Consider the following 10936-nt stretch of genomic DNA (forward strand, 5'->3'; position numbering starts at 1 on the left):
GGGTCACATCCTGGTTACGCCCGTATCCCACCTCACATATTCCATAGGGCATGTGCTGCAAATAGGTTCTTAGTACACTGACTGGCAAAAGGGAATTTCTTGATCATCTGGTAAGAGTTCTGTATAATGGCTGGTTGCAATTTAGGATTGTCATTGTAAGCCAGAAGCAGCAGGCTGATTTTAAATGTTGGTTCTACCAACTCCTTCAATTGACTTAGATTTTACAAAATGTCCTAGCTCACATGGTTTCATTAGAAACATGTGTTTTTTCTTTAAAACAGCTGAGTGAATTAGATGGGGTAGCTGTTACTCTCCTCATTGTTTAAATAAGGAAAGTGTTCAGAAAGTGCGAGTGGCTTGCCCAAGGTTCTTTTTCTTGCCTGTTTGCCCAGACCTCTGACATTCTCATCGAGTCACCTTTCGGGATTCATGCTATCTGGGTAAGTAAATGACCTCTGCATACTTGCCCAGGGCCTTCAGTGAGTTGGGGTAGTTGGGCACCCATCAATTCGGGTCCTGTCCCCAGCTGGCTGCATATGACATCTGGCAAGTCATTAACCTGTACCTACACCTCAGTTCCTTCATCCTGAAAATAAAGATGACAATAGATGCCGGCTGCCTCGAATGGTGTGAAGATTAATGAGATGATGCAGGGAAGCGCCCTGAGCTCCTGGGATGAAAGGCTTAGTAGAAGCACAAAGTCTAATTATAACTTTTAACAGTTTCAAAGGAGCCTCTGGGAAGGCTAGTTCTTGCTTCTAAATCTGGACAGGATGCCCGTCTGGGATGCATGCTTTTCTCTCTGTGGCAGTCTGGGCCGTCTCCTGCTTCTGCTGGTCTTGACAGCTCTGTCCGAGGGTAGTGCTCAGTGGACCCTCAGATCTCATTAACAATAGAAGTTAGAGACCCTGCAAAGGCACCGCCCCCATCTTCCAGGCTCACAGGAAGGAGCCGGGGCAACCTCTTTGGGCAGGCTTCAGAAGGGGATCTCTTCATTTTTGGGAATCTGGGCACAGTCCCTAATCTAAGGACGGGAATGTCACGTAGACCAACAAGAACATAAGAAATCTGCTGGGACCCTCCTGGAAAGATTTTTCTTCCCTGGTAAGGGAAGGTACAGAAAAGAATCTGACCTAGCCCTGTCCTCAGCTTCCTGCCTTTGAACACAGTGTGAGATTTGCTCCTTGGAGCTTCTGTTGCCATCTTGTGACCTGCAAATTGCAGCAATGTTGGCCCTGACACTGAGTCACCGAGGTGACATGGAGTTCTTGTTTGTGAGGGAAAGAAATTTTTGCTTAGGCCGCCATTAATATGCTTTTCTGTTACTTAGAGACAGATACTCTTAACAGATCCGTTGCCATGTCCACCATAGTGGGGATCAGGTCCAGGGTGTAGTTGTAGATCTCTGACCTGGAGCGTTACTGTAGAAGTCTTGGAACACTGGATTTTACACAGAAAAGCTCCGGCTTTGCTCATTTCTACCTTACTTTGACTTCTTTCTGGCCACTCCCCCCGCTACTTGTCAATCTATCTTGAATATAGGAATAAAATCAGGGCTAGCTCCAGCTTCCAAACAACAAAGAAGTGAGCTTTGTCTTTGTTCTCCTTATTTATTTATTTAGAGCGAGCAGGGGTGGGGCAGGGGGGAGAGAGGCAGAGGGAGAGAGAGAATCTTAAGCAGGCTCTATGCCCAGTGTGGAGCCGGATACAGGGCTGAATCTCAAGACCCTGAGATCATGACCTGAACCAAAATCAAGAGTTGGACGCTTAAGGGACTGCACCACCCAGGTGCCCCTGCTCTCCCCATTTCTCAGCTTTCTCAGCCAGATATCCAGAGCCTTCAATGTCCCTGGCTCTCTACTCTGCTTCTTACCCCCACCACTGTGTCTCCTGGGCCCGGCACCCCCTCCCTCATGCAAACTCTCCTCTCTCACGTCCTACTTCTTCAGAGCCATAACTGGTGTTGGTTTAATGTGTCACCTTCACGGGTGGCACTGCCATTTTCACATAGTGGAGAAAATTCTGGGCACAGTTATGAAGGAGCCAGCTAGGATTTGGCACCTTCCCACTGCCCTTTTCTGTTCTGTTCTGTCCTCTAGTCATACACATTTTCAAGGATCAGTGTCTTCTTGCTGTTCAACAGGGTACCATTCTTAATTCTAAAGGACTCAGTTGTCTTATTTCTGAAATGGGGTAACCATGTTTTGTCTGATCAGAGATCATGGATTCTATCATGTGCTCTCCGGATCCTCTCGGGCTCTGTATTCTGTGCCTACTCCGGCACCATCAGAGGCTTTTTTCCCCTGGCTTTACAGAAATTATCGTCACCTCAGTGCCCTGAGCAATGCTACAATGCGAAAAGATGTCTTCATAAAGACGGTTTATCTCTCTCAAGTTTCTTGCATTTTCAGAGAGGATCTGGGCGCAGAGGGGAACACTAAGAAGTTTGAGATCCTTTCTGGAACCCAGAGTAGACAGTCAGCTACTCCACCTTTGTGACCGGTCTGGTCCTGAGATGGGTACAGGAACACCCACAGTCTAGCTTTCAGTTGATTTTCCCGTTTCAGATCTACTGTGGATCAGGGCACAAAGAATTTGCTAAGGCCTTTAACATTTAATGACTAGCAGTGGAAAGGAAATAAGAAGATGAACTGCTTGTCATAGAACTGTGAAAGCAAATATAGATTTCCTAGCCACCTCTGGGGAAGGGGGCCATTTTCCTGAGACCCGGAGGAAGCCAGCAGATACCTGGAGATACTTAAGGGAATGATAAAGCAGCTGAGCTAATTAAAACATCATCCAAATGCCACAAATTGGGAAGATTAATGGTGAAAGGGAGGCTTTAAGGACCATTTGTTTGCCTGTAAGGGATATGGTTTCAAATGATAAAGTTGACTGGAGATTCTCCCAGGCATTAAGTGGCTAGGGGGAAGACCTTCAGTTGGCTTTCTCTGTGTGTGAGACAGAAATCTGTGTGTTGGTGGCATTTTAATACGGCGAAACTCAGTCCTCACGAGATTGAAATGTGCTGGGTCTTAAGGTAATTAGGATTCCTTCCCAGCCAGAATGAGAAAATTGGCTTTGCCTTAGGCTTGGAAAGAAAGTTGAGAGTATATGGAAGCCAGCAGATATCTTACCTGTGAGCCAACTCATTAAGACAAATAACAAATGAATAAAGAGAAATTCTGTTGAGGAATGAGGTATGTGTACACAATCATTGATGACATGGCTATATAAACATGGAATCCCATTTTTTCAGATTAACTTTTACTTTTGCCTCTTAAATCTTAGGTTTCTTGTTCTGCCCTCAGTGATTAATGATGGTTTGTTACTTCAAGCACCCAAGCCTGGCTCTGGTGATCGGCTGTTCCTTTGCTTGACTTGATAAAATCATTGATGAAAATGACATTAATGGACCATGGAATAGTTGGCACTATGTATGGATGGACTGATTTAGATTGGCTACCAAAGTGACCCAGTTTATTGTTTGGTAATTGGCCATGAAGTGAGCCAGCACTAACAGACAGTAATTCAGTTGTCCTAAATCACTGTTTGGTATGAGATGAGAGGTACAATAAGGAGTAATATCCAATATTTGTTCTGTAATTTTATAAACAAATATTTTGGAGAGCCAGGTGCTGTGCTAGGTTCTGGGAAGGTCTTGGAGGAGGGAGTAAAGAATGAACAAGACATTGCGTGGTAGGGTTTATTTGGTGAAAGAAGGGTTTAGCCTTCATGCCCTCTTTTACTTCACTCGGGAAGCGGCCTGGAAAGCATCAAGGTTTAAAACACAGGTATGTGCAGGACCATTGTGTAAAGACTCATCATAAAAATGCCAAGCAGACTGAGGAATGGTAGAAAGTACAGCTAAGGTCACTGTATTCATTTTCTAGGGCTGCCGTGACCAAGTGCCTATTACTGGGTGGCAGAGAACATCAGGAATTTATTCTTTCACAGTTCTGGACGCCAGAAGTCCAAAATCAAGGTATTGGCAGGATTGGTTCCTTCTTGGGGGTTCAAAGGGAGTATCTGTTCTCTTTTAGCATCTGGTGGTTGCTAGCAATCCTCGGCATCCCTTGGCTTACAGCTGCATTGTCACGTGGCTACATTGCCTCTGAGCCTGTCCATCTCTGGGTGCAGTGCCATTTTATGCCTTTAATCTTGAAAATGTGTACAGTACTGCTAATTTGAGGAGAAATGGAAGAAGGTGAATTGGTCAATGAAATTCGTTCTTGTAGAAAAAACAACAACAACAGGGAACATGCATTGCCTTCTTGATGAGGCCTCAGATGTCATCATTCTCGTTGTAGCAGGTATACCAGTTGGTTAGTTTCTCTTCTTAAGAGAAGTTAACAATTTTTGTTGTTGTGTTAGTCAGGATAGGCAAACTTATACTTCGCTGATAAGTAACTCCAAAATCTCAGTGGCTTACATACCACAAAAGCTGATGTCTCTGTCTTGGGACAGCTCTCATTTCTATCTCTGGCTACAAGCCAGCAGGAGGACCCTACTTAACACAGCCACTCAAGGACCTAAGCTGACAGAGGCTCCATCTTGGCATAGACTTTAAAAATCACTCTAGCAAGGACAGGGAATGTGGCAAATCCTACACTGGCTATCAGGACTCCTGCTCCTATTTCATTTGCTCAGTGCAGTCCCATGGCCAGGTCTAACTCTGAAAGGTAGAGAAGTGCAGACCCTACGGTGTGCCTGCAAGGAGGAGAATGGGAATATATGTGAACCGCCCTAATTTCTCCCACATCGAGGTGCTGCAGCTTTCTTTCTTCAGCTCTGCGGTTACTATACATTGACATCACCAATCCTTTCACTCTGCAGAGGGAGAATATACTCCCCCTCCGCGGTGTGGAACTTGGACCAAAGAACTGAGTATGCTGCTGAGCAAACTCTTAGGACACAACGGTGGGTAATAATGCCGTTTGTAAGCAAAGACTTAAAAACAGAAGGACAAAGGATATATAGTCATCCCTTGAAAAGTCTTATGATTACTATTCAATAATTTAGGCTCCCAAGTGTGTTGGTTAATATAGAAGATATAAAAATAACCTATCTATTTAAGCTTGCTATTTATCTAGTTGATCCATTTATGCCTTATTAGGAAACTCGGCCAAGGAAGGTCAAGTAATACAATTAATATGACCCTCATTTAGATGGTCATGTTTCCCCTGTGTTGGCGTTTTTGAGCCTAGTCTATGTTTGGTTAGTGGGAGCCTACAGGGACTTCTGTGCTGTGAGTTCCTATTTCTGTGACCTGAAATTTCTTTTTGTGTTTTTTTTTTCTCTTCGAGATAAAATGGGAGAGTCCCATCATTTTCTTTTCCCTCATAAGAAGGTGTTTAGATAGGAGGGCAATAGACCAATTAAGGTGTTGCTAAAGGATGATCCCTAATCAAGTTCTTTTTTAATCGAGCCTCAAGTTTACCAGTGAACTCTAACAGTGAGGAAGGCATGGAAATGAAATGAGGAGAAACAAGCACTCCACTTCCATTTCAAGAAAAAAACTTTGTACCCTGCCCCCAAAGAAAAGGATTATACTAGAGCCATTTCCACTTGTGCTGTTGTATGTCTGCAACAAGTAACAGCTTTGAATAATGAACAGTCTCCACAGTAGGAGACTGCTACAGAGAGGCTCTCAATAATGGTATACTTAATAATTAGAAATATGAGCAGGACTTGACCTTCCAGGTTGGATGTATTATTATTCACTTTACCTGTTCACTGTCACAGAGACGGTGACTAAAAATCCCGATGAAGATTTCTCTGCCAAGTCCCATAAATAATCTGTTTGCCCAATTTGCCTGAGGTATACATGGCATATGCTTAGATCCATGTGGGAGTCTGGATGGGGTAAGTGGCTTTGAGTTTACAGAGAATTTGTACCCAGTTTGTAGGTACGGACACACAGTAAATATGGCTGCCTGCCAGTGTCCTCCGGAAATAGCTTCCTGCTCCTTTGACAGGAGATTAACCTGGGTTATATAAGGTCCCTGATAATGAAGTCCTATCCAATGACATCTATTTTTAAAAAATTCTTACATCTGTAGTGAAATCATGGGTTGGGGAAAGAACACAAGACTGGAACTTGGAAAGCATGATTACTCAGTATTTCTCAGATGACTCATGTCAGCTGTCCTCACCTGGCTTCGCTGCCCACTGTGAAGGCCAGCCTTCAATCCTCCAGGCATAAGGTGTACGAGGGATATCAATAACCCATGGTAAAGAGTGTGTGCAGAGCTTACTATGTGTTCTAATTCCCAGAGGAACTAACGGCATCAGTGTGCAAGGTGAGCGTGTCATACAAGGCTTTATCTCCTTTTCTGATTTGAGGTCTGTACTTTACTTATATTTCAATGTGTGGGAAATACTTTGTGTGAAAGCACCAGACACAGTACCTGCATTCCTGTCGGTGCTCAATAGTTGGCCGTTTCAGTCTCCCTTCTTTTTCTGAAACTCTGCAGCTCAGTAGCTGGGATGTCAGTCAGCCTGGAGCATGCTCATGAGGACCTGTGTCCCCTCTTGGCTGTAAGTAATATTCATCCTCAGGGAATGTCCCTCCTTTAAGAATCTCACCTTGCACTGACCATCAGATAGTCCAATGGTTGAAGTCCTGAGAAGTCATTGGCAAACATAAACATTTGAGGTTGATGAGGCTAATCCTGGGGGTAAATACCAGGCCTGAGAGCCAGGGCCCCTCAATAGGCTCGTGAAGAATAGCAGTTAGGATGACTGACTGTCACTACATATGGGCTTGGCAGGGAAACACAGAGGACTACATCAGCTTCCTGGGCCAGCCAGGGAATATCCAGTGGGAGGGACAGAAGGAAACCAGGCAGCCTGCTCTTTGAAGGTGAATTTTTTCCCTTTGTGGTGCAGCTCCTCACCTACAGAGTCAAGCCCAGGGGGAACTCATTGGTATGGCACCCATGCTCCACATGACAGCAGAGTGTAGGACACCACTCAGAACGTTGTCCTTTTACTGGGGAGCATGAGGACCAGTGGGCACTTAGTGCTGTTTTCAGCAAGCAACACGCCTCTCTCCATTCTCTGCAACCTCTCTGCACCGCCCACGTCAGTGGGGTCATATGAATGGAAGTTTCTCTTCTCAGCCATCTGGTGATTCATTCTTCCCTACCCCCTGCCTGGAGTTGGGAGAGCTGCTCACAGGCTGCCAAGTCAGCTGAAGAGGGCGGCTGCCGCCTGCGGCCTGCCAGACAACGGGCCTCCTCAGAGGCCTTCTCCGTTCCCTCAGAACATGTGCAGTGGCTGGGTCGAAATAAAAAGAAATCCCACAAGGCAAACACACAAATTAGTTAGTTAATGAATATGTAAACTGGTGTGTGTATGTGTTGGAGATCCAGCCAAAATGACAGGGGCACGTAAAGGATGCATGCTTAGTTATTTTTTATGTTAAAATAGATCTTTCACAAGGTACTGCATAAGGCTTGTATTGGTTTTCCAGGGAAGCCATAACTAATTACAAACTGGGTTGTTTACAACGATGGGAGTTTATTCTCTCACAGTTCTGGAGGCTGGAAGTGTGAAATCCAGGTGTGGGTAGGGTTGGTTCCTTCTGGAGGCTCGGACAGGGAATTTGTCCCATGCTTCTGTCTTAGTTTTTGGTGGTTGCCAGCAATCCTTCTTGAAGCATCACTCCAACCTCTGCCTCAGTGGTGCTCCCGTCCCCGTGTCTCTGTTCCTTTGTCCAACTTTCTCTTTTATAAGCACACCAGTCTTGGGACGAGGGCCCACCCTAATCCAGGATGACCTCATCTTAACTTGATTACATCTGTAAACAAAGACCCTATGTCCAAATAAGGTCAGATTCACAGGTACTTAGGGTTAGGGCTTGAACCTATCTTTTAGCAGACACAGTTCAACTCACAACAAGGGTCAGAAGCAGAGCAGTTAAAAAGAGAGCCTTTTAAAAATAGAGTTATAATAATTGGATAAATGGAGTTAGAACAATTGGATATCCATATGTGAAAAAAAAGAAAAAAAAAGAGCCTCAATTCAAACCTGCTAATCTACAAAAATAAACTCAAAATGGATCTTAGACATTAAAACCTAAAACCATAAAACTCTAAAATAAAACATGGAAGAAAATCTTTCTGACCTTGGGTAGGCCAAGATTTCTTAGAGATGACACCCAAGCACAATCTATAAGAGAATAAATTGATGAATTGAGTTTTATTAAAATCAAAAACTCCTGCCCTTCAAAAGACATTGTTAAGAGAATGAAAAGCCACAGACTGGGAGAAAATCTTTGCAAAGCATGTACCTGGTAAAGGACTTATATCTAGCAAATATAAGGAAATCTCAAAACTCAACAATAATGGAACAAACAACTCAATCAAAAATGAGCAAGTACATCTGGATACTCCACTAAAGAGGATATATGGATAGCGAAGAAGTGCACGAAAAGATGTTCAACATTATGAGTCACTAGGGTATCAGAAACTAGAACCACAGTGAGATACTATAATACTCCTATTGTAATGACTAAAATGACAAAAACTGACCATGCCAAGGGGCGGTGAGCATGTGGAGGAAATAGGAACTCTCATATACTGCTCTTGGGAATGTAAAATGATAAAAAGACTGGAAAACAGTTTGGCAGTTAAACATCACAAAACGTATACCCTCATGATTCCAGCCATTCCATTTCTATGTATTTATCTATGAGAAGAAAAAATATTTATCTGTACAAAGACTCGTAAGCAAATATTCACACAGCTTAACTTGTAATGGCCCAAAGCTGCAAACAATGCAAATGTGCATCAACACGTGACTTGCTATGGCTTGAATTGTGTCTCCCCCAAATTTGTATGTTGAAAGCCCTCATGCTTAATGTGACTATATTTGGAGTAAAGAGGTCATTAAGGTTAAATGAGGTCATAAGGGTGGGGCACTAATCTGATAGGGTTAGTGTCTATGAGAAGAGAGGCTGGAGAGCTCACTTGCTCTCTCCACCATGTGAGGACACAGTGAGAAAGCAGTCATCAGCAAACTAGAAAGAGGGTCCTCCATCAGAACCTAACCATGCTGGCACCCTGATCTCGTACTTCCAGCTTCCAGAACTGTGAGAAAATTAATTTCTGTCGTTTAAGCCACCCACTTTATGGTATTTATGGCAGCCCAAGGAGACTGATAGATGAACAAAAAAACCAGGTTGTAGTGTATCTATAAATAGAATACTGCTCAGCAACAAAAAGCAACGGACTACTGATACACACAGTGACCTGGATGAATCTCAAAAAATGCTGAGTGAAAGAATCCAGATCTCCCCCACGCCCACACAAAAAAGTACACACTGTATGATTTCATTTATATAAGACCCTAGAAAATGCAAACTAATCCATAGAAAGCACAACAGTGGTTGATTGGAGTTGCAGGGGAGAGGCAGGTGCAGGAAGGATGTATTATGAAAGGGTATGAGAAAACCGTTGGGGGTGACAGATATATTCACTATCTTGATTGTAGTCATGGCTTCATGGGTATATATGTATGTCAACACTTATTAAATTATATACCTTAAATATTTTTATTTATGTTAATTATACCTCAATAAAAATATATGCTTGTTATATGTTGGATATTTTGCTAGCTGTTTTCATGGAATGTTCACTTACTTCTTAGAGTACTGTGTGGTAGGGATATCACTTAATTTCAAAGAAGAATAATATAACCATAGAACAAAAATGTAGTCTATAGAGAAGAAGAGGAGTAGAAGAGAGAAAGGGAATAGTGACTAGAACCAAAAATGATTCCTGGGATTCAGGGAGGAGGCAGGCGGAAAAACGGGAAGGACAACGTGGCTGATCACTCTTTCCAACAGTGGGCATATTATTTCTTCTTGCAATGTAGCCCTGACACTCTTCCCGTTGAGAGGTGGAGTTCATGTTTCCTCATTTTCAACATGGGGAGGCTTGTCACTACTGTGGAAGTAACGTTATGTGACTTCTGGTCATAAAAGATGATTCAGTTTCTGCCTTTTCTTGGGACGTTCACTCCTGGAACTCAGCACTGTGATGTGGGGAAGCCCAAGGAGCCATGAGGAGGTCTTGTTGGCAGCCCTGTCAGGTCTGGATAGCCAGCACCAACCCCCAGACATATGGAGGAGGTTGATGAGTCACCCCCAGCCTTTGGTCACCCCAGCTAAGGTCCTGACATTGTGGAGCAGAGAGGAGTTGTCCTTGGTGGATCCTTCCTGAATTTCCACCTGCAGAGTCTGTGAGCATGATAAAGTCATTGTCTTTTTACACCACTTAGTTTGGAGGGTCTTTTTATGCACCAATAGTCACAAAACAGGGATTCGGGAGGAAGGGGAAGACATGGAAATAATAAAGAGAAGCTAGGATTCAGCCTTTCTGAAAAATTAGAAGAGATTCATAGGTAGTTTTAATGGCTTTTGAGAGTCGATACTCCCAAGAAGTGTTCCAAGGCTTTCTGGGATGGGAAGTAACCCTTGTCATCATTTGTACCAGAAAGGCAGCCGCAGTAGCAAAAGTACTGGGGTGGAAGAAACACCCTCATCACCAGCCCTCTGACAATCCTTTCAAAACCAAAAGTGTAGCCAAACACATGGGGTAGGATTTGCAAGCTTCCTGTCTCAGGAATAAAGATTTTAGAAAAATTTTGTTTGGGGCTAATGTTATCGTTTATTTTTCTTAATTTAATTAATTAATTAATTAATTAATTTATATTTGTCAGAGAGAGAAAGAGCTAGCACAAGCAGGGGGAGCGGCAGGCAGAGGGAGAAGTAGGCTCCCCGCTGAGCAAGGAGCCCGATGCGGGGCTCGATCCCAGGATCCTGGGATCATGACCTGAGCTGAAGGCAGACGATTAACTGACGGAGCCACCCTGGCATCCCATTAATGTTATAGTTAATTGCACATACTGTAAGTTAGTACTCACGGTT

This window comes from Leptonychotes weddellii, chromosome 13 (assembly GCF_054177405.1).
Source record: "Leptonychotes weddellii isolate Sample4059 chromosome 13, ASM5417740v2, whole genome shotgun sequence".
NCBI lineage: Eukaryota > Metazoa > Chordata > Mammalia > Carnivora > Phocidae > Leptonychotes > Leptonychotes weddellii.